This window comes from Lynx canadensis, chromosome F2 (genome assembly GCF_007474595.2).
Source record: "Lynx canadensis isolate LIC74 chromosome F2, mLynCan4.pri.v2, whole genome shotgun sequence".
Lineage (NCBI taxonomy): Eukaryota > Metazoa > Chordata > Mammalia > Carnivora > Felidae > Lynx > Lynx canadensis.
Window position 1 is genome coordinate 74,738,986 of NC_044320.2, and position 24,739 is coordinate 74,763,724.

General features: G+C 42.3%; 2 long non-coding RNA genes and 1 pseudogene across 2 annotated transcripts; all 3 read right to left on the reverse strand.

Moving 5' to 3' along the window:
- Positions 1-2,402: 2,402 nt before the first annotated feature.
- Positions 2,403-3,702, reverse strand: LOC116737872. Its single transcript, XR_004343160.1, has 2 exons — positions 3,603-3,702; positions 2,403-2,904 (listed from the first exon to the last, which is right to left on the reverse strand). It is a non-coding gene; the product is annotated as an uncharacterized LOC116737872 (long non-coding RNA).
- A 103-nt stretch (positions 3,703-3,805) lies between these two features.
- LOC115506361 lies at positions 3,806-17,987 on the reverse strand. The gene is made up of 5 exons (XR_003966335.1): positions 17,896-17,987; positions 16,842-17,008; positions 10,378-10,511; positions 4,497-5,183; positions 3,806-4,220 (listed from the first exon to the last, which is right to left on the reverse strand). It is a non-coding gene; the product is annotated as an uncharacterized LOC115506361 (long non-coding RNA).
- On the reverse strand, positions 6,692-9,454 carry LOC115506360 (annotated as a pseudogene).
- Positions 17,988-24,739: the final 6,752 nt, after the last annotated feature.

Consider the following 24,739-nt stretch of genomic DNA (forward strand, 5'->3'; position numbering starts at 1 on the left):
GATATATGTTCTTTTAATTCTTTGTAATCTAAAAGCCTTTGCCTGCCTTTGAGAGTATAGCAAAATAGAGAAAATACAATGTTCTACTTTGAGTTTCTACTTATGTTATTAGTCAGTGTACTCTATGTAGACCATTTATGTCAATATAATTTTGGATAAACTTCGGATTTTGACTCTCTTTCTCCTTATGGTTCTTTGTTCTCCCTTTCCTCCTCATTTTCTCCTTTCTAGCTTCTCCGTCTCTGTCTCTCTGTCTTTCTCTCTATTCCTTTCTTCCTTTCAAAAATACGTCCTTTGGGGTGCCTGGGTGGCGCAGTCGGTTAAGCGTCCGACTTCAGCCAGGTCACGATCTCGCGGTCCGTGAGTTTGAGCCCCGCGTCGGGCTCTGGGCTGATGGCTCGGAGCCTGGAGCCTGTTTCCGATTCTGTGTCTCCCTCTCTCTCTGCCCCTCCCCCGTTCATGCTCTGTCTCTCTCTGTCCCAAAAATAAATAAACGTTGAAAAAAAAAAAAAATACGTCCTTTATATTTGGTGTGCCTGGCTGGGTCAGTCGGTAGAGGATGCGACTCTTGATCTCAGGGTTGTGAGTTCTAGTCCCACATTGGTCGTGGAGCCTACTTTAAAAATATATATCCTTTATGTATTATGTATTATGTACTAGGTATGCAAATATATGTTACAAGCCGTTAAGTGGGCCATTTTCCTGATGTCTTGATGTTTTGAATTTTTGGCTGAAGCCATAAAGCTGAGAACATAGGTGATAAGTACTTTTATGTCCAAAAAAAGGCGGGTGTTAGCTATACCCATGCAGGACTAGTTAATGGATAGCAGCTTTAGGTTTGGGGTTGCATCTTCTAAACTTCAGACTTCATCTCTGACCTGGAACTCATCATCCCCATGTCTGACCACAAGAATCTAGATAAAGTGTGAATCTGTTACTTTTCTTTGACCCATCAGAGATCTGAGAGACATCTGTGACCTGGAAACCTGGAGAAATGAGATCTTTCAGAGAGATGCAGCCAGAACCCGCTCCCTGAAGCAAAGCCACTGGCTCTGTACACTTGCAGGAACACTTAAATGGTAATTTGGACAAAATGCTGGGGGCCGAACATGAGTTAGCCCGGCAGTGCAAAACTCTCGGGGCTCGAAGTCTCTGGAGGGCTCCCACACATAAGTGGGCTTAACCTCCAGGAATCCCAATCAGTTCTCACAGTGAAGCTCTGAGAAAGATCCCCTCCAGGCTCTGGGGAAGAGGGATCCTTGTGAAAGAAGCCCAGAACCTTCTCTATAATAAGACCTCTCGGGGTGCCTGGGTGGCTTAGTCGGTTAAGCGTCTGACTTCAGCTCAGGTCATGATCTCGCGGTCCGTGAGTTCGAGCCCCGCGTCGGTCTCTGGGCTGATGGCTCAGAGCCTGGAGCCTGCTTCCGATTCTGTGTCTCCCTCTCTCTCTGCCCCTCCCCCGTTCATGCTCTGTCTCTCTCTGTCTCAAAAATAAATAAACGTTAAATAAATAAATAAATAAATAAATAAGACCTACTCTCCTGGAAAAGGACTTTGCCAGTCTCATCCCAGCGTGGAGAAGGACATTCCTCCTCACTCCAGCCCTACCTAAAGGGAAAAAAACAGTCAACACGGGCCAGGGCTTCAAGGACGCAGATGGGAATGCTGCGGCCTGGGAAGGAAGGGGTTGGGGGGGGGCAGGGAAAAGGTACACCCCTGGACAAACATTTGCGAGAGGTACAACTTGGAGAAACAGGTCCACTGGAAGGCTGAGATCTAATCAGAAGCTTATGGAATTCTACCCTTCTCCCCACTCCGTAGTACACACCAACAGAGCCCCAGCATAACAGCAGACTACAGCTGAAAACACGGCAAGGCACAGGCTCTCCCTCTCTTGAAGGCCTTGGCACTTATGGCCACAACAAACATTAAACACAGCCCGTTGACTCCCGTTTCTATGACCGAATAAAACATGCTCAGCTTTCAACAAAAATTTACACAGCATGCCAAAAAGCAAGAAAAAACACAGTCTGCAGAGACAAAGTACCATCAGACCCAGACTCAGATATGACAGACATGTTGAAGTTATCAGGCCCATGGGGACAGAAGCTTCTGCACTTGGGACCCTCCTAGGCTTTATGTACCTCTTCATCTGTCTATTCATCTATATCCTTTATAATATCCTTTATCATAAACTGTTAAACATGAGTACATGTTTTTCTGAGTTCTTTGAGGCATCCTAGCATATTAATTGAAGTGGAAGAAAGGTTCCTGGGAACCTCCAACTTATAGCCAGTGGCTCAGAAGTATAGGTAACAACCTGGACTTGAAATTGCCTTCTAAAGTGGGGGAAGTCTTATGGGACGAAGGCCTGTCAACCTTAAAAGCAAAACAGCCAGTTATTTTACCAGCAGAATAAGTTTATTGAGGAATAGCAGAGAAATCGCAGTTCAGGACACAAAAGCTATGGCAAACCATAACACAGTTGAAAAATCAAAGGAAAAGAAGGTTACTTTGTAGAGAAGAGAAGGAAGTTGGGAGGGGCTGCATGAATGAAATCCATTGGAGGAAAATGAGAGTTCAGGGTAGTGATGGTTTCTCATTGGCTGAGTTGTGGTATTTTCTTATTGGCTGAGCTTGTTGCTAGGTCAGGAGAAATTCTCCCTTCCTCCTTCTGAGGTGGTAAAGTAGGCTTCTTCCTGCTGGTATTGCAAGGTACATTTCTTCCTGCTGGGGTCTGCGAGGGACAAATGATTCGACATGAGAGCTCCCCTTCTGGTCTCCTGACTCCCTTTTAAATGAGGTTTCCTCTATTCAGTTTCACATTTCCCTCTTTTGATCAAGATCTTTCTTTCAAAGCATCGATTGGGAGTCAGGTTTTCCATATTTAGTGGTCTTGCCCCTCTGTAACAGGAAAGACATTTCCTTGTTGTCATGTCCTTTTTTGGAGAGAAAGTACATGGCAGTTGGAACACATGTAAGGCCACATTTGAGTAACAGAGAATGTTAGGAAGGAGAATTTTCAGGTACTTACCTAAAGTCTGTATCTCACCAAGACTGTAAATGTTAGAGATCATCTCAAAGCACGGAGCTAGCCTCACCCTATTGGGTGTGTCAGTTCTACAAAGTTTTGACAAGTAACAGGTACAAGACCTTAATTATGTAGAGCAAAATAAAAAATACTATGACAAATGCAGCTTGTATAATGGTTCTAGCCAGGAGCCCAAACCCGTAGGTAACTAGGTACATAGGTTAAGAGACCAGGAGTCACCAGATGAAATTTTTCATAACCAATGGGCTTATTCTCTGATCTTGTGTAATCGAATTTCTACCTCTCCAGGGGCCTTTACCCATGTATTTGCTATTTGGCAAATAGCTATAAGGCAGGATTTGCTATTACACAGACACCTTATTATTTAGCAAGTAGGTAATCAAGGGCTATACAGTTATCTAAGACTAGCCTAGCCAATGTGTCAAGTGATCATAGTTAGGCTGTTATTCCTTTAGCTGTGGAATCAACTAGCTCTTTTAATGTGAGGGAGAGGTTTCTGATTCTCTTTCTTTGGCACTTACTACCATCAAGGGGGAAAAAAAAAACTCACTGTCATGTATGCTTCCCGGAAGCTCCTGTTTAAAGCAGCTCTGGGGGCGCCTGGGTGGCGCAGTCGGTTAAGCGTCCGACTTCAGCCAGGTCATGATCTCGCTGTCCGTGAGTTCAAGCCCCGCGTCAGGCTCTGGGCTGATGGCTCAGAGCCTGGAGCCTGTTTCTGATTCTGTGTCTCCCTCTCTCTCTGCCCCTCCCCCGTTCATGCTCTGTCTCTCTGTCCCAAAAATAAACAAACATTGAAAAAAAAAAAAAAATAAAGCAGCTCTGAAGGTTTAATGAGGGAAACCAATTGGAGGTTTCTTATTTATTATGGATGTTGACAGGGACAGTTAAACATCCCAATAAGTATTGACCTTCAATTCACCAGCTATCTAAACATTCACATGCCCATGGGTAATACTGTCTGGCACAGACAAAAACTGAAGCCAGTTGGAGTGCAAAGAACTCCAGCTAAGGCCTAGTTTCTTGATAGACCCTTCAGTTGGAGTTTCCTAATTGACGTTTTCAAGCCAGGGATCAGAGGAATTTGGATGATATTCCGTGAGGTACCATCCCATCCTAAAGGGATCTTTCTGAAAAGCCTTGCAGTGAGAAGTTAGTCCTTTTGCATTTCCTGTGAGTGCAGGGAAACAGATCATGGGAGAAATTGGTTACAGGTAAGGCCAAAGGATCTTTGGCAACATGAACAGATCAGAGTTTCTGCTGACAAATCCATCAGTCAGAAAGGTTCCCCCCCACACATACTTAGCAATGGCCTGGGAGATATAGATAATGGTGCTCTCTTCCCAGGCCAATGCCAGAGTAAAGGACATAAAGAAAAGAATAAAGGGCTTTATGTTTAGTTACAGTAGAAAGTCCTAATCCATCAAATTTGGAGAAAGCAGTCTACCTTGATGTCAGATCACTGTCCTCCTCGTCAATTTGATTTGGAAGCCTCCAGGACTTGCACAGGACTGGATGTCAGGAAAAACCTCCTTCAGATGTCCGATGTGCAGTCAAGGCTCAAGTCCCTGAAGTTTGGCTGCCATCCCGGTAATGGGAAAGACTTCTTATAGTCCCTTCCAAGGAGATTTAGGAGCAGTCTTCGTTCTTTGGTGATTCCAAATCAGATGAGCGGGACAAAATTGGAAGTGATAGGTTGAAGAGTTGTAGCCAGATATTTGAGGAAACCAGGTGAATTCAGGATCCAGCCTAGTTTACAGGTATATAGCCAAACCTCAAAGACAATTAACAGGGCTAGAATCTAATGTAGACAAAGGTGCAAACATATTTTTTCTCTCTACATGCCCCATCTCTCTACAAGTATCCCCATTTTTTTTTTTTTTTTACTAAAGATAAAACTAATTTGTTTGCATTAAACTTGGCCTGGTTACTCACACACATGTAGCAGAAATATTGATTGACCTTGTAAGTTCTTTTTAAGACTGATTTGCTGGAACTTTTCATAAGGCATCTCAGATTGAACTGTCATTGCCTCTGAGGCCAGGAAGCCAAGTCAAGGACTGGCCTTCAGATTTATCTGAAATACGATTTCAGTCAAAGTCTTGGTAATATAGCCAGTGCCTTCAGTTGAGTCCTGTTACAAGAAGAAGAGATTTTTAATAAACGTATGCAAATAACTATCATGTCATGAAAAGAACACTCAAGAGTTTCCAAACTCTAAAGGGATCAGGTAGGCAGAAAAAAATAAACGTGTTCCTCTTTGTTTACAAAGGTATACTTTATCAAATTGCTCTAAGTCACAGATAGCTCGAGACAAAAGCTTTTTAAAATCTGAACGAACCAAAGCATCAAGGAACGAGCAGTATTTCAAAGAGTCATAAGAGTACTAATCACCCTCCTTAGTTCATTTAGACCCACATAATTACTATTCGTTCTACTTGAATCTAGTATGTACAATAGAAATTCTTACCTAGTTTGGTTTTATGCTCTTCAAGGTATCACAAACCTATATTTGTCAGAAGTCCTCCCCATGAATCTCCTTGAAGCTCAGGTACTTTTGTGGGAACATTTTTGTAAAAGCTTCAGAGTAAAACAATAGCTACCCATGAAAAGACTGAAAGATGCTTATTTTCAAACCCCTGAGGAGAGTTCATTATAACGGAAATGACAAGGAAATTTGGTGATTTCTGTCACATGCGACATTTGAAGATAATAATTGGAATTATGACTGATAACATTATACTAAGACACATCAGGTTTCCAAGAATTTCACACAATTTCTGGAACACTTACATACCTACGCAAATAAAACATAAAGAAGGCTTAGTATTACTTCTTTTTTTCCTTTTCGGTGGGGGGTGGGGAGGGGCAGGTGGGGAGAGAGAGAATCCCAAGCAGACTCCACACTCAGTGCAGAGCCCAGCACGGGGCTTGATCTCACGACCCTGGGATCATGACCTAAGCTGAAATCAAGAGCCAGATGTTCAACTGACTGAGCCACCTAGGCTCCCCCTTAGTATTACTTCTTATTTTACAATGCTTCCTATATAATTTAACATAGCAAATCAGCCTAGTTTAACATCTCCCTTTTTATAAGAAGAGAGAACAAATCTTTTGAGATGTTCCAGAGACTCTCTGGAAAATCTAAACATTAGGTTGACTAGAAAAGACTGTATTTCAAATTTGATTTGGGGGGAAGTTTGCCAAAAATATCAAAAGGTTTTAAAACACTTGGTCTAATCAGATCTAGGTCACCATGAAATAATACTCAGTTATCCATTTAACCATAGTGACAACAAAAGACTTCATAGGCAAATATAGAAGATCACAGGGTTCTGAGCGAAATTTAGCTCTTTTAATATTGTGTGTTCTACTAGATTTAAGTAATCAAAGACCTGATACGGACAATAAATACAGGAAACTATTTTGACAAAAAGATCACTTGAAAGTAAGGGAGGGGCGCCTGGGTGGCTCAGTCGGTTAAGCATATGACTTTGGCTCAAGTCATGATCTCACGGTTCGTGAGTTCGAGCCCCACATCGGGCTCTGTGCTGACAGCTCAGAGCCTGGAGCCTGCTTTGGATTCTGTGTTTCCCTCTCTCTCTGCTCCTCCCCCACTTGCACTCTTTCTCTCTCTCTCTTTCTCAAAAATAAATAAACATTAAAATTTTTTTTTTTCTTAAAAAAGGTAAGGGAAACCCTTTGTTTATAATTTCTTATGAAAAGGAGATCAACAATTCAAGAAAACTTTCAGTAGATAAAAGAAAATTCAGGTTTGGTTTTACATAAGTACACTATTGATATCAAAGGTGGGTTTCCTTTTAGCCTTTCAATTCATTTAGCTTGACCATGCATAAAATTTCTTTCTCAAGATTCCTTTCCACAAGCCTTCTACAAGTTGTTTGCTTGTTTGTTTGTTTGTTTGTTCTTTACATTCAGATTTTGTCCTATGTTCTTCCTCTCTAAACAGTCTTGCTTTCAAACAAAATTACTTTCTTTTCCCTCAACAAAAATGCCTCACTATTCTCCATACCTCCTCTTATAGAAAACACACATCCTGCTTTCCTTGCATGTTTCCCTTATTATTTCCAGTAGTCTTAATTACATTTATTAAAATATATATGTTTTTTGCACCTCACAGGTACATTTAATTCACACCAGAAAGGAAAAAACACATCTACAGATGTATAGCGACGCTCCATGGTCCCATCCAATAGGGCTTGCTGAGATTCGCAGCCAGCCTGATGTCCCATCGGATGTAAAGCTGGTTAATGATGACCACGAGCAGGTGGAGAACTCAAAGCTTTCAGAGCTTTACTTCCTTTATCAGCATTCCTGATTTCATAAACGATGAAGCCCATCAACCCCATTCCTACCCAAATCTACCAGTAAACTTGGCTATGGGAGGGTTTCGTGGGGACCCAAACATTTTCAACAAGGCTTTGAAGCATCACGGTGCAGGACACCCAGCTCAGGCCACCCCAACCAGCAAGGCCAACGAGTGGGAAAGGTGACTGAGGGCACGTCGTTTACTGGCATTCTTAACCATTTGAACCCAACCTTAATTTCCAGTGAAAACTCAGAAGTAAGCAATGGTGAACCTCCTGTGACCTCAGCTTTCTTTAGATTGGCACATTTATTAAAATAGGGTAATAGGATATGCATAGGCCTTTTCAGTATAACACTAACCCATCCAAATATGTTTTAGTTTCTCTGTCACAAGAAGCCAAAAGTACGTAAAACTGTGTTCATAATCAATGATTCAGTTTTATGTTATTTGGCAACGATCTAGATCTTTAATGACTATCTATCATCTAATTTAACTTAGCAAAACTCCAAAGTTTTAAGTTACCAAATAGATTGGGGTAAACTATTTAAGTAGACATGAATATTGCTGAAAAGTTCATTTATAAACTATTATATCTATTAATAAAGGATTTTTAATAATTATGTTTAGATTCGTCATGAAAATTATATGAGATATTAAACAGTCAACCATCATCTTAAATTATCATTTTTGCTGACAAAGTTCTAAGAGACAACACGAATTCATTTGACCTTTAGTAAGCCTGAGTAGAATAAAAGTATTATATTTAGCGCTGAAAACTCTAAAAGCATGACTGTCTTAATTAAACCAACAAGACTAAAGCAGCTTTAATACTGAATTTTTTCCCTAAATCACATGAACCTAAAATTCATTCGGATTAAGTTTCTATTATATTTTTGAGAATTTAATTTATTTAAGTGTTTCGTGTTCTTTAAGCCAATTAAATAGATCTCTTTTAGAAATTAATTTTGAAAATACCATCTGGAGGTAAAAAATACCACACATCTACACCTCCACAGAGACGCACATGAACGTACAGACAGATGCAAACACAGACGTTATACCTCCCATTTTAAAATGTCTGCCATTAATTAGATACGATAATACAACACTCACGAATTATAAAAGGAATTGCATCGACTCAAATAACTTTCCTTCTTTCCTTCTCCTTCTGATAAAAATTGCTGTCTTTTAAACATTGCAAAGTTTGCATATCAAAGAGATGGTCCAGGTAAGAGTTCTGGAGAACTCCGGAATTTTGGAGAAGACCCTGGGTAGAATCTTGACAGCACAAGGCACATGGGAAAAAAATGCAAGATTTTGGTTCCCTCGGCCCAATACGTACAATCCTTTGGGATGAATAGGAGAGGCTTGGGGTTTGGTAAATAGGATTGGTGGGCTTGGAATTGTTTCCGGAGCCCCACCTGTGGTCCCGCAAAGACTAAATTTGTACAAAGATACCCATTTTTAATTCATGGAAGAATTCAGTTGCCACCTAAATGATATCAAAGGCCTGGTGCCCCCATCCACCATTCACCTGTTAGAATGTTTTTCTTTCCCTCTGAGTACATTTAGCTTAGAGGAGAAGGCCTAACAACAAAATTCTATTGGCCTCTGAATACCAGCTTCCAATTTGGTCAAATTTATGATAGCAAAGTTACTAAATCCTTTCAAATGTCTTGTCAGATTTACCTGGGACAGACAGTACCTATTTCTGGCAGCATTAAATAATTCCATGGGCCCAAGAGACATCTTCCAAGAGGGTATAAAATGCATTCTCTTCACAAGATCTAAAGTCACTCCCAAAGATAGCCAAAAGGACTGACAAACTGTATGTCCCAGGCAGGCAGAAAGTCAAGCCAAGTTTGGAAAATGAGGCCAACAAGAAGGCAATAGCTACTCTGGGAGAGAAAGTATCAATAACGAATCAATCTGGATTTGGAAAGGAAGGAACAATGTGAAATTTTATTTTCCTCTCTTGACTGGGCTTAGAAGTTAATCTATTTACAAAAGCTTGCAAGAATCCTCCCTGGTTTAAGAAATTCTTTTTTTTTTTTTTTAATTTTTAATCTTTATTTATTTTTGAGAGAGAGCATGTGAGCAGGGGAGGAGCAGAGAGAGAGAGAGGGAGTCACAGAATTGGAAGCAGGCTCCAGACTCTGAGCTGTCAGCACAGAGCCTGACGCGGGGCTCGAACCCAAAAACTGTGAGATCATGACCTGAGCCGAAGTCGGTTGCTTAACCGACTGAGCCACCCAGGCGCCCCAAGAAATTCTTTAACTAGGGCTCCTAGTTTGGCCTTTGACCAAGGAGTAAAAAATACCCAAGGAGGACTATCCCTCACATTGGGCGGTCTTATTTTCAAAAGGTAGCTGTTTAATAGAATAGGAAGGCAATTTTAGACAATTTTGGACGGAGTACTCAAATAAAGAAGGTAAAGGGGAATTACAGCCCCTTTAGTCAGTTCTATAATCTTCTGTGTGTTATCCTTTAGGTCTTTAATTTTTCGTTGGTCTTTTGCAATGAATCTTTTAATGAAAGTATTACGAAATTTTGCAATCTTTTGGAGGCTCCTGCATGCCAATTAAAATAGGTATCCTATTCTCCTTGTTTTTCAATTTTGGAGATGCAGCTGTCTAATTTAGTTTTGAGAAAAACAAGTTTAGCAAGGTAGAAAGTTCCTCATAATGGCCATTGAAAGTCTAAATTATCTTTAGTTAAGCTGGGCCATTTGGTTAAGAATGCACATGAGGAGGCACTATAGTTTTTAAACATTAAAACCAACTGGGACCCCTGCAGGGTGGAGTCTCCTCAAAGTATTTAGAGGACTGGGATCCCATTACTCACAACCAGAAGCTCACAAAAACAAAAAAGTACTCACCAGAAAGGACAAAGCCTTCATGAAAACAAAAAGGACAAAGCCTTTGAACAGATCCCTAAATAAAGCCTGGAGAGCTTAAAACACGAGGAGAGTAGAGCTTGGATACAGGAAAAAACATACCTCAAACTCCAGGGTCAGTGACAAAAGAGTGAGCTCAATGGCCTCAGTGGGTATTGACAAGGGTCTGCTCACCAGCCTTGGAGCTGTTGAGGTCTTTTCTGGATCCCACTTCTATGACACCAAGCAATGCCAACCTTAAAAGTAGAACAGCCAGTTATTTGACCAGCCAAATGGGTTTATTTGGCAACAGCAAAGGAACTGCAATCCAGGACATGCAAGCTATGGCAAACCAATGGCAAGTCTGGAGATCAAAGAAGAGGAGAGAAAGCAAGAGAGTGGGGAGGGGCCACATGCCACATAAAACTGTAGTGTTATTTCAGAGCGGACTCACACTGGGGCGCCTGGGTGCCTCAGTCGGTTGAGTGTCCGACTTTGGCTCAGGTCCTGATCTCGCAGTTTGTGGGTTCGAGCCCCGCGTCGGGCTCTGTGCTGACAGCTCAGAGCCTGGAGCCTGCTTCGGATTCTGCGTCTCCCTCTCTCTCTGCCCGCCGCCCCCCGACTCACTCTCTCTCCTTCAAAAACAAACAAGCATTAAAAATTTTTTTTTTAAAGAGTGGGCTCACATTAATCAAAACTATATAAGCTAAACTCTAGAGCAACCATTAAAATTTTCTAAGAAGTATAATTGACCCCCGTGAGGAGATAAAATAGAATTTTATAAAATGTTCAATTAAACTAGAGAAGGCAGAAAAAGATGGAAGAAAGAAACAAAGGACAAGTGCAACAAGTAGAAAATGCTTGATTAATCTACATAAATAATCACTTCATTTCTTTTATTTACTTTTTGATGTTTATTTATTTTTTAGAGAGAGCACAAGCAGGGGAGGGGCAGAGAGAGAGGGTAACACGGAATCTGAAGCAGGCTCCAGGCTTTGAACTGTCAGTACAGAGCCCGACGACGGGACTTGGACCCACGAACCATGAGATCATGACCTGAGCTGAAGTTGGATGCTTAACCAACTGAGCCATCCAGGTGCCCCATAGATAAAGAATCACTTTAAATGTGATTGGTAAATGCACCAATTAAAAGACAAAAATGTTCAAGGTGGACTAAAAAAAGATTCAACTATATATTACAAGAAATCCACTTTAAATACAAAGACACAGGATAAAAGTAAAGAACTAGAGAAAGATACACCATACCAACACTAATCAAAAGAAAGCTGGACTAGCTATGTAAATTTCATAAAAAGCACACTTCAGAACAAGGAGGTTTATCAGGGATAAAGAGAAGCAGTACCTAATGACAAAGGGGTCAATTCTCTTTGAAGACATAACAATCTTAAATACGCATGCACCTAACAACAGAGAATCAAACTACGTAAGTCAGAAACTGATAGAGCTGAAAGGAGAAATAGACAAATCCACTATTATACTTAGGGCTTCAATACCCCGTCAACAGTAAGTGCATAGATAAAGCAAGTAGGAAATCAGTAAGGCTACAGATCATCTGGATAGCACTATCAACTGATCTAATTGGCATTTATAAAATACACCATCCAACAACAGCAGAATATATATATATTCTCCTCAAGCTCATCTGCAACATCCACCAAGAGAGATGACATACTGGGCCATCAGATACATTGTAACAAATTTACAAGAATGGAAAACATATAAAGTATGTACTCTGACCAAAGTGGAATTAAACTAGAAAGCAGTAAAAGAATATCTGCAAAGTCCGCAAATATTTGAAAATTAAACAACACACTTGTAAATAATCCATGAGTCAAAGAAGTCTCAAGGGAAACTTAAAAATACTTTTATTCTAAGTGAAAATGAAAATACAACTTACCAACACGTAAGTTTGGCTTATGTGCCAAAATACATGGCAGGCGGCAAAAGTAGCACTTAAAGGGAAGTTAACAACACAAGTCAATAACCTGAGCTTCCACCTTAGGAAATCAGAAAAGAGAAGAGCAATTTAAACCTCAACCTTAAAGGAGACAAAATGGAATCATACAGAATACTTGCAACCAGAAAAGGAAGAAAAACCAGCAAAATTGATGTCTCTAGTTGTCCTAGTATCTGGTAGAAAAGTCCTTGATGCATTCTTCTTAAGGTTGACTTAGATTCTCATGGAACTTAGACCTTAATTCCTCCATGAAATTTTTAGACCCAGTGTATAAAACCTCATTTAAAAATCTAACCGGATTTTATTTTGGTATTGAGCAATGAACCCGGTTATTGAGTGATGTGAAGCCTGCGAGTTTTAAGTGGCCCAGGATAAGAAAGCACTCTCCAGCAGAGTGGTGGAAAGATGGGCTTCTTAATTAATGGAATTAGAACAACAGGAAAACAGGATACCATACACTACAGTAGACTAAACTCCAAACAAATAAAAGATGTAAATGCACTAGAAGAAAAATATGAGAAAATTCAATTCAATTCACAAACTCAATTCGCTAAGAAAAACATGAGAAAATTTAATTAAAAATACATAAAAGTACTAAAAGGAAAACATGAGAAAATGCAAATAGAGCCTTGGAGTAAGGAAGGCCATTCTAATTAAGACTAAAAATCTCATGGGGCGCCTGGGTGGCTCAGTCGGTTAAGCGTCCGACTTCGGCTCACGTCACGATCTCACGGTCTGTGAGTTCGAGCCCCGCGTCGGGCTCTGGGCTGATGGCTTGGAGCCTGGAGCCTGCTTCCGATTCTGTGTCTCCCTCTCTCTCTGCTCCTCCCCCGTTCGTGCTCTGTCTCTCTCTGTCTCAAAAATAAATAAACGTTAAAAAAAAATTTTTTTAAAAAAGACTAAAAATCTAATGCCTCAAAGAAAAGGCTAATGAGTCTAAATAGATAAATATAAAAACCTTCCTTATAATAACAAACAAAACCACTTTATATTCCTTTTTAAAAGAATGTGTACAAATTGTTTTCAATAAGCATAAAGTTTATATACTTAAACACTTAAGGTTCAATAAGTGTTCAATCAGTTCAATAAGGTTCAATAAGTCTTTTGGTATATACAACTTACCAAGTGAAGAAAGTTCCCTTGCATTCCTCATTTTCCAAAAGTTTAACTAAGATCATGAATGGATTTTTTTCAATTTTCTAATATAACTTGTATGAAACCAGAATTATCTCCTCCTTGAAAATTCTATAAGCTGTACTCATACAACTGCACAGGCTTGCAGGTTTTGAGAGGGAGGGTCTTCGACCAGCATTTTCATATATTTAGTTCTTATAGGTTGACCCAGATTCTCTGTTTCCACTTGCATCAATTCTGCCATTGTATCTCTTTCTAGGAATGTAGCCACTTCATTTAAGTTTTCCATTATCCTGAAGCATATAGCACATCTAATACTCACTTATTAATTCTAAATCTCTTTGTTTCTGTCATTGTTTTTCCTTATTCTGTGTTATAAATGACACTGAGTCCAGTTTTTTCTCCTACGCCCATATTACCTTTATTTAGAAGTTGAGGCTTTTGTATTTATTTTAATATCTACTTTTTTTTTTTCCCTAGAAAAAACAAATCAGGCTTGGGATTTGCCAAAGAGGCTGCCTTTCTAACAGAGATGTTCCTTGTCGAGGCTCCCAGGGCAAGTAGCATGGCCAGGCCACGAGGCTTATTGGAAGCTGGGGTGAGGGTGGAAAGTACACTGAGAAAGATCTGAAATTCAGAAAGGAGGTGTGAGACTTAGAGATCAGGGTGGCAGAGATTGTGGTGGTGCAATTTTATCACTTAATGTGTCAAAGGTAACGTGTCAGCTGAGGCCTCTGAGTTTGGGAACAGCATTGTGTCTCTGACTACTCCCAAATTGCACAAAATTTAGTGCAAATGTTACAAATAGAAAGCCATCACTCATTGCTGATTTTTTTTAAGTTTAAATTCAAGTTAGTTAACACACAGTGTAATCTTGGTTTCAAGAGTAGAACCCAGTGACTCTTCTCTTACGTGTGATACACGAACGCAGCAAAGTCGCAGGATATAAAAATCAGCATACGGAAATCAGTCGCGTTTCTATACACCAATAATGAAGCAGCAGAAAGAGATACGAAGGAATTGATCCCATTTACAATTGCACCAAAAACCCTAAGACACCTGGCAATAAACGTAGCCAAAGAGGTAAAAGATCTGTACACTGAAAACTCTAGAGAGCTCGTGAAAGAAATTGAAGAAGACACAAAGAAATGGAAAAACATCCCATGCTCATGGATTGGAAGAACCCATTGCTGATGCCTAAATTGGGTCTGAAGAAAATGGGCCAGTCTTCAACACTCAGATTTTACATGCATGTGAAAATTCTGGATTGTAAGCTAAAGTAATCAGAAGGTATTGCATGGCAACGTGCTTTGGCAACAGCCCGCCTTGGGCATGTACCTCTCCTCTTGGCCCCACCGCCAAGTGTTATCTGTGTTATCTGCCATCGTATGTAAACATTCACATTTTTGGCTCCTGCTAGAACAGTGTCTGCGAATGTGGTCCCTTTGCAGTCATTATGGACTCATCACCCACCACGTCCTGCATTTACACAGTCACCAAGGCACCATCCATGTTGTCTGCCCACACCTGATCAGTGACAGTTATCAACCTGGAGGCTTACAACCTGGAGGCAGAGAGGGAAGGAGGCAAACCATAAGAGGCTCTTAAAAACTGAGACTAAACTGAGGGTTGATGGGGGGTGGGAGGGAGGCGAGAGTGGGTGATGGGCATCGAGGAGGGCACCTGTGGGGATGAGCACTGGGTGTTGTCTGGAAACCGATCTGACAATAAATTTCATATTAAAAAAATAATAAAAAAGAAAAAGAAAAAAGGAAGTTTCAAATATAATAAGTATAAAAGAAAAACAAAAAGCAAAAACAAAAAGAAAAAAAACAAACAAACCTGGACGCTTATAACAAGCACTTCAGTTTTGAAAATATCATATGAAATCAGAGCTTGATACTTGCCCTTAAATTTAATTTTTCATTGTAGTGAGAATTGTTTAAATGTACGGCATTAAAAATTACATTTGTAGTGGGGCCTGGGTGGCTCAGTCCGTTAAGTGTCTGACTCCTGGTTTTGGCTCAGGTCATGATCTCACAGTCATGAGATCGAGCCCCAAGTCGGGCTCCGTGCTGGGTGTGGAGACTGCTTAAGATTCTTCCACTGCCCCTCCCCTGCTTGTACTTGCATTCTCTCTCTCTCTCTCAAAAAAAAAAAAAAATGTTTCTAAGACTCTTACGATGACAAGTACGAAGTACCTAATAACTGACACAAGGCTTTCAAAAATAGTGTAGCAAATTGTGTACAATCCAAACTACACAAAATAAAATTTTGAACAGTTTAAAACCACTTGGAGAGGACCTTATAGACATGTCCTGAAATCCCCTCAGGTGTTGCCTCGACGGGTAATGTGACTGAGGGTGATTTTTTGTGTGCTTGCCTTCTCTTTCCTGTGTCTTTCAAATTGTAATGAGAATGTCACAGATGCTCTCGGTGCCCGCTCAGATCTCCCTTACCCCCCTACACCATCCCAGCTGCTACAAGCGACGGCTAACAGCTGGCTCCTGTCACCTTCTCCCCAGACTCCTCCTCACCTGACTGGTTGGAGCCAATCACCCACCTCAGGGCCTGTGTTTGTTTGATTCCGAATTCGAGCAAGACAAGGCAGTGTTCCAAGACAAGCTCCAGGGTGCCCCCTCCAACCAATGTGGAACCAGGCAAGGTAGCTTTACTTGCCCACGCCCTCACTTAGCTCTTTCCCATAGCTTCCCTCACTGCCTTGCACGGTTTTAGCAACCAACCCATTCACCGAATGCTGTGGAAGGCCGGGAGTTTTACGTGACCCAGAGTAAAGGAAGGGCTCGGGCCACAGAGCTTAATGAGCGGTGGTGTTGGCAGGCCATTTGGACATACGCGTGAGTTCTTCCCAAGTTCACACACTGAAATCTTAAACCCCAATGTAATAGTATTCAGAGGTGGGGCCTCTAGGAGGTAAGTCGGTCTTGAGGGTGGAGCCCCCATGACAGAGGCTTGTAATAAGAGGACGAGAGCTCTTGCCCCTCTTCCCCATTTCCCTCCCTCAAGCTCCCCCCTCCCTCTCCCTCTCTCCTCTCTCTACCTCTCCCCTTCCTGTTCCCCTCCCCTCTCTCCCTCACTCCTTCCCTCCCTCTCTCTCTCTCTCTCTCTCTCTTCCTGCCCCAGGAGGATAAACCAAGAACCAGGAAGGGCTTCCTCATGAGACAAGACACAGGATCTGCCGGCCCTTTGACCTTGACTCCCCAGCCTCCAGAACTGTGAGAAATAAATTTCAGCTGTTTACGCCACCCCTCTACGGTGCATGTTCCATAGCACGCCAAGCTGACTGACACGTTTACCCGCCAGGTTGCCTCATCCCTGATGTGGTAAACTTCCAGATCGCTTTCTGACTGCAATCCGCTGCCCCTGCTTCAGCAAGTTCCTCCCATTCTGTCATCCTATATTCCTTCATAATACTGCCATCAGAGAACTTGTTTTTTTCTTTTCAGTCTCTTACCGACAACTGGCCTCCTTGGGAAGAACTTCCTTCCGCGTCACTCACATTTCTTTTTGTTCTTCTTCACGCCCTTCTTCACCACCTCTGAAACGCGGCGGCCCCCCCAGGGATTTTTTTCTTGTACGACTGCAGTCTTCACTCTTGGCACCTTCCTTCGTTAGACAAGTCTAATTCATGAAACAAAAACCACCATTGCCTCTTACTTGTCTAGCAACCGCAAACAGGCCCACGGCTTCCGAACGGGCATCTGAGGTCCAACTCTTGCCCCTAAACTTGCAAATACAAAAGCCTGACGATGTCTACACCAATCTCTCCCTGCAAATACACGGGACCTTCCTCCCCTGCAATGGCAGAATACTGTGGGTCTGTAGGTGGAACCACCCTGGAATTAACCTCGATTCTCCCTCAGTAATACTGAGATTCCCAGTAATCAGATCTGTTAAGCATTCAAGGAATCACCAACTGAAGGAAACCAGAAAAAAAATTTTTTGGAAAGAAGTCAATATTTGGGTTTTTTTTAAGTTCATCTATTTATTTTGAGGGAGAGAGAGTGCGCAAGCAGGGAAGGGGCAGAGAGAGAGAGAGAGAGAGAGAGAGAATCCCAAGCAGGCTCTGCGCTCACAGCGCAGAGCCCAATGCAGGGCTCGAACTCGCGGACGATGAGATCGTGATCTGACCTGAAATCAAAAGTCAGAAGCTTAACAGACTGAGCCACGCAGGCGGCCCAAGAATTCAATATTTGAAAGTGCACAAAACGAAAAGCCTCATTATAGGAAAAATCTGAAAAGCTGAACTTCGCTGAATTCTCTCGTGCTCGTTATATGTTTATTAAGGATTTTTTTAAATTCTGTACAGTGAGACAGCATAATTGTTTTTAATACTTAACAGTCCTGAAGATCTTAATCCAGGCCTGTCCTTCTATTTACCCCCAGCTAATCTCCACTCCCTGACAGTTGGGCATTCTAAGTGCCTCTGGAAACCCCACTGTTCCCCACAATGCCCACACCCTTGTCCTTAGCTGCCACCACCCTAAGTCAGGCTCCCCTCCGTTCACCTGGAGTTGTATGAGAATGTTCTCAATGATCTCTTCTTCCCACAGGACCACTCGGCTGGCTCCTCTCCAAAGTAATTTCAAACCCATCTCAGTCCCTAGCAACCAACCAACAAACTAACAAACAAATAAGCGAAGCAGAACAAAGCAAAACAAAATAACCCTTGATTAGCGGCACCACGTGGACAAAGGACAAACACCGTCGCACGACTCTCAAAGTTGTCCTGGTGTTTCTCAAACGTGACTTCCTGACCACGGTTATCACATGCGTTTTGGACACTTGAATTTTCTGGAAGGGGGCCCAGGATCCACCTACTTGTCAGGCTTCCCAAGTGCAAACGATGAACACTTCTGTCTCCCACCCAAGCTCGTTTCTCATTACTCACGGACTCACCAGCAAAAACAGTGTTTCCCAATCTCAGATGCTTATTAGAATCATCTAGGACATTTCTTTTTTTCAACAGTGTACCCAGTCATCTCCAGACGAATGGAAGCAAGCTATCTGGGAATGAAGTCCAGAAACCGGTATTTGGAATGCCCCAGGTGAATCCCATGGGCAGCCAGGATGGTGAGCTGCAGGCAGGATTTAAGGCTGAGCAGCTCTGAAAAGCAAAGACACATCTGTGGTGGACCTCACCTCCATTCCTTTGCTCATAACTCCCTCGACCTGGAATGTAGCTCTGCCTGGATGTTTGCCGAGCCAGTGCCCCTTAAGACTTGGCTAACATAATGGCACTAATCCCAGGGAGCTCTCCCACACTCCCTCCCACAGACTGGGTTTGGGCCACTTTCTCTGGAGTCCTGTAACTCCAAGGGCATTTCTGTCACACTGTAATAAGCATGATTGCGGGGGCGCCTGGGTGGCTGATCTCACGGTTCGTAAGTTCAAGCCCCGCCTCGGGCTCTGTGCTGACAGCTCAGAGCCTGGAGCCTGCTTCACATTCTGTGTCTGTCTCTCTCTGCTCCTTCCCTGCTCCTTCCCCGCCTGCACTCTGTCTCTGTCTCTCAAATATAAAAATAAACAATAAAACAATATGTTTAAAAAAGTATAATTGTACACACAATATAATTATTTCTCTCTGTCTCCTCCAAATAAGTTTGAGTTCTTTTTTTTTTAATTTTTTTAATGTTTACTTATTTTTGAGAGAGAAAGAGAGACAAAGCATGAGTGGGAGAGGGGCAGAGAGAGAGGGAGACACAGAATCGGAAGCAGGCTCCAGGCTCCTAGCTGTCAGCACAGAGCCCGACATGGGGCTCGAACCCACGGACCGCGAGATCATGACCTGAGTCGAAGTCAGACGCTCAACTGACTGAGCCACCCAGGTGCCCCAAGTTTGAGTTCTTTAAAGGCGAAGAGCATAATTCATGCATCGTTGTTGGCATCCCGTGAGCTTAGCAGCGTGTGGCACGTAGTCGGTTGTGGACAAAGAATTGTTCAGTGAGTAAATGAGTGAACGACAAAAGGAACGGCTTGCTATTCTTGACAAAGTAGTGGATGGGCCACCTTCCTGGAAAAAGAGTCCTAAGGCGATGTTAAATATTGGAAAGAAGACAATATTTGAGACTGTAGCTGTGAATTGCCAAGTGATGAGCAAAAGAATGGAATTTTGCAAATGTATTAAAGTATGGGAATAAATGTCTTTACTGTATTTAAAATATTGGCTTAACCAGGCAATCCTATGTGCAAGGTACTGGGGGTGCCTCGGGACTGTGTGTATGTAATTAGGAAAGACCCAAAGAGGATTTAGTTTCTGTTGTAGTGGACTGTCAGCCCTTTACACCTTAGTGTAAATAAAAGCTTTGAAGGTAGAAGGGTGCCATCTACTGAGAAAATGGAGCATAACAGAGAAGTGAAACCTTCAGAGAGTTCTCGTTTCTAAATTCTTCCTAGAAATTGTCCCACCTAATTTCTTGTTCTATCCATCACGTCTTATCAAGTTTTTTTCTAGATCATTTTAAATGTTTTTTTAATGTTTATTTATTATTGAAAGACAGAGAGAGTCAGAGTGTGAGCAGGGGAGGGGCAGAGGGAGAGGGAAACACAGAATCCGAAGCAGGCTCTGAGCTGTCAGCACAGAGCCCGACGCGGGGCTTGAACTCACAAACCGCGAGATCATGACCTGAGCCGAAGTCGGAGGCTTAACCGACTGTGCCACCCAGGCGCCCTTTTCTAGATCATTTTAAACAGATTCATATTTAGGGAAACTTTAGAACTCCTCAATAAATATTCCATGCCCATTTTTTTTAAATGTTTTTTATTTATTTTTGAGAGAGAGAAAGAGACAGAGTGTGAGCAGGGGAAAGACAGAGAAAGAAGGAGACACAGAATCCGAAACAGGCTCCAGGCTCTGAGCTGTCAGCACAGAGCCCGACGTGGGGCTCGAACTCACAAACCGCGAGATCATGACCTGAGCCCAAGTCAGATGCTTAACCGACTGAGCCACCCAGATGCCCTCCATGCCCGTTTTTAAATACATCACCCTTTGTTCATGTTTTCCTTAAAATCTGTCATGTTTCTTCCTAATTATCCTTAATCAAGATTTAAATACACACACACACGCACACACACACACAAATTAGTGGATAGCACAGCCCCAAAGTCCAGGCAGTTATTCATTAACAAGCGAAAACGCTACCACTTGTGTCGTTGATGAATTGAGGGGACAGGAAGGATTTTTGTCAGCAGGCAAGGACCAGGTGTGTTCACATGATTTAATACAAAAGGCAAAACACGCTCCACCAAGTGCGTCGTTGGAGCCTTTGCAAGAGGGTGTCTCTGGCATTGCTGAGCACACGGTACAGCAGAGGAAATCATCTGACGGCCGTTGAAGAAAGGGCCACCAGAAACCTGCTTTCCGGTTCCCCAGGGCACAGTGCAGACAATGCTCCGTTAGTTGCACAACACATTTTCTCAAGACCCTTCCTTGTACGTGGGGGACTCAGTTGTTATTCAGATTGGAGGCTGAACCAAACACAGCTGATTCGGTGGCATTCCTGCCGTGATCCCCCCCCAGCAGTTCAAACACAAGTAGCCAGAGCATTTATCGATCAGTTTCCAAATTCTCGCCCCTGACCTTTGTACCTTACAAATGGTGTATCATTTAATGAGAATGTTCATATGAGGTGGGTTTTATTTCAAGCTGAAGGAGAAGGAAAAAGGGACTCAGAGAAACTGAGGACACGTACCCAAACTCCGACATCCAGCGAGGAGTCGAAATTCCAAGGGCGATCTCTTTGACTCTCAGACCCAACTTTTCCCCACATGCTGAGCCTCCATCGCAAGGGGATAAGAGACAATCTACCCAAGAAAAAATCGTTGTGGGCAGCATCAGAGAGAAACTCATTCTTACACTGGGGATGTAGAGTCGAGCAAATCCCCACTGATTTGAATTCTTTGCAATATCTATGGGGAAGTGTTTCTCAAAAGGCTCGATAGGAAAACTAATCATTCCCAGGGTCCCTGTGAATAAAGAATGCTGACCGTTCAGTTGGATTTGGGAATCTCTGCGCCCCGAATCCCTTCTGAAAGTCAAAAGTCATTTTATGTTAAGAGCTCTGAGGGGTAAAGAACTCTGTTTAAATTGATTCATGTAAGGCTTCGTGCAAAATTTTTCTTGCAGCACATCTAACAACACAGTGAACACGAGCTGGGAAGCATTGCCCTGGCCAGTCTTTGAGGGGTCGTTAAGGGGTTTCTAAGCAGGACAGTGACACGGCTGGATTTGCATTCTGACACAGGATTCTGGCAGGTGGGCTTTGGGACTGGGACGGATGAATACGAAAGAGCTGCCAGAACCTGAAATAAAATATCGGGGGGAAAAGGGTAGAGAGAGAGACAAAATGGAAAAATATTTAGGAAGTTACATCAGTAGGGCTTGGGGGTAGATTTGATACAGGAAAGTAATAAATAACGAAATAATCTGCAGATTTCCAGCTTGGGTGACTGGGTAGATGTAGCATATGAGAGCGAGAAATTGGTTTAACTTTTTAAATTCGGAGTTTCCAAATGTATTTAAATCTAACCTTATTTAGTAGTAGTAGTATTTTGGGTATCCAATAGAACTAATGTCCTGGAAAGCACACTTTCAGACATGCTGCTTGCTATGAAAGTCTTATGCACCAGAAAGACAACTGGTCCAGAACACCTACTCAACGTCACCCAACTTTTATGGGGATAATCCTGAGAAACATCTTATCAAAACAAATGAAATTTGTCGTACAAATTAACAGTGTGAAAATAATTTAAAGTGACATATAAACCTAACTTAAGAGAAAACCCTTATCTTTTCTGCCACTCTAGGATCTGGAGCAAAGGTTTGGCCAACTGTAGCTCTCGGGTCAAATCCAGCCTACTGCCTGTTTTTGTAAATAAAGTTTTATTGGAACAGAGCTGTTCACCTCCGTTTATATATGGTCGATGACCACTGTCAAGCAGCGATGGAACATTGAGTAGTTGTGACAGAGACCGAACAGCCTGCAGAGTGTAAAATATTTACTCTCTGCCCCTTAACAGAAAAATTTGTGAAACCTTGAGCCAGTGAGCTGTTAAGCACCTTGGGGATGCTTGTAAAAGATCAGCAAAGTGATACACTGAAATCCAAAACTATGAACACGGATACAATCGCGACCCAAGTTTCCTCCGACGACACCAGCTGACGAACACAAAAAGATCACAACGAAGAAACCCAAAGTGTAGGTCTCTGGCCCAGCCCCCCACCCTGCTTGCAGAAATTCTGGAACTTCGCTCCAGCACTTACCCACCAGGGTTTATGTACCCTCGGCATCCGCCAGCTCCTCCCCCACCCCACCTTTTCTGCCACTGCCCCCCCACACCCCCCCCCCCCGAACCCTGGCTCCCTCTCTCCCTAGCAGGCTGGCCCAAATAGCCACTAACAAACACCACGTTGGTGCTTCCTGGAGGCTTTATCAAGTTAGGAGTGCATCTAGCGGCAAATAGGAGATTCCTTTCATACAGAGGTTTCAAAAACAAAAGCGAAAACAAAAACATCTAACTGTAAGCGGCCCAGGCTGGTTCCATCCAGGAAGGATAAAGGAGGAAGAATGGCAGAGGCCTGAGGAAGCATTCCAGCCCAAATTGTCTTTTTCAAAAGCTTTCCTGGTAGCTCAACCTTCAAGGACAAGTTCTCAGGTATAGATAATGCCCCCCAAATGGTATAATGGTTAGCTTCCGCTAACATCTCATTACTCAGAACTAGCTCACATGGGAAGCTCTTTCTGCAAGGGATGAGCGCTTAGCTTTCCAACCCACGTAGTAGAGGAAGGGAGAGAACGCTGGGCATGGCTTTTAGAGGACCCAAACTATGGTACCTGGTTCAGCGCCTTTGCTTGGTTCCTTCCATTTTCCAACGTGCTCTCACCAGTTTGTCCAAGCGAAGACCGTGTCCTCCACTCTCGTCAGTGCCCGGGACTGACGTGGGTCCCACACAGTCCCGTTGGCCACACTCACAGACAGAAGTAGAAGCTGTGGCTTGTATGTGTTTGTCACAGTCTCCATTCATCATAACCCTAGGCATGGGGAAAGCACACTAGGGAACATCCCAAGCAATACCTTACTGAGCAATTTCTCACTATATATATATATATATATATATATTCTATATGTAGAATTTCTTATTCTAAAGCTTGAAAGTATCTTGTATGTGTACCAGGCCTCTTCCAGAAAACTCTTTCTGACGTCCTCCCTAGCATCTCATGTTACTTAATCCTTAATCTCTGGACGGTCTTCCAGACATCTCCAAACAAGGCTGAGTCTACAGGTTGTGTACAGCTCAGGTTCCCACTCTGTGATCCTCACAAATCCAAAGTGGATGGAATAGGAGTTCGGGAACACCAGTGCTCAGAGCTTAGGTGGGAAGGAAATATTTATGAGACACCTACCATATTTGCACAAGCTTAAGGTCTGCGTTTTCATTATAAAATGTAAAATATTTCATGTACTTAATATAATGTGAAATATTAAAGTCTATATTTTAATTATCGATATTTTGTCTGTTTAAAAACCAGCCCAGACGGAAATTCTTGGAAAAATGGCGACTAGTACAACGCTATATTCGTAAATGTACGAAGAATCTGAACTTAAAGGGTTGGATGAAGGTTGGTTGATTGACCATTATTTTTGGTTAAAGTCTATACTAAAAAACAAAACAAAACAAAACTACAAAATATGTGATATTTATTGCATATCCTAAAAAATAATCTTGCCTTTAACGTTTATTTATTTTTGGGACAGAGAGAGACAGAGCATGAACGGGGGAGGGGCACAGAGAGAGGGAGACACAGCATCGGAAACAGGCTCCAGGCTCTGAGCCGTCAGCCCAGAGCCCGACGCGGGGCTCGAACTCACGGACCGCGAGATCGTGACCTGGCTGAAGTCGGACGCTTAACCGACTGCGCCACCCAGGCGCCCCTAATCTTGCCTTTAAATCAGAGTTTTTATCCTCTAAATTAAAGAAGTTGTACTCAACTCAAATGCACCACAAAATAAATATTTGCCCCTTCACTAAACACATTGTTTTGGTCATGTGTGATAGTAATTAGGAATCTATCCAACATTATAACATAAGAATAGTAAGTGTTGGTGTAGAATATTCAAACTCAATTCATATGCATTATCTCATTTGACCTCCACAATTATTAAGTCACTCCATTTTCTCCAGGTAGATCAGTCACCTCAGAAACATGGTTGACAAATTTAAGGGACACAACTTAAGTCCTCCTTGCCTCCCCCAAACATTTTTGCAACCTGCTCACTAATGCTTGACACATTTCCGTAAGAGATAAATCGTTCATTCCGCAATTAGAAATAAGACCAAACAAAATGTCCATG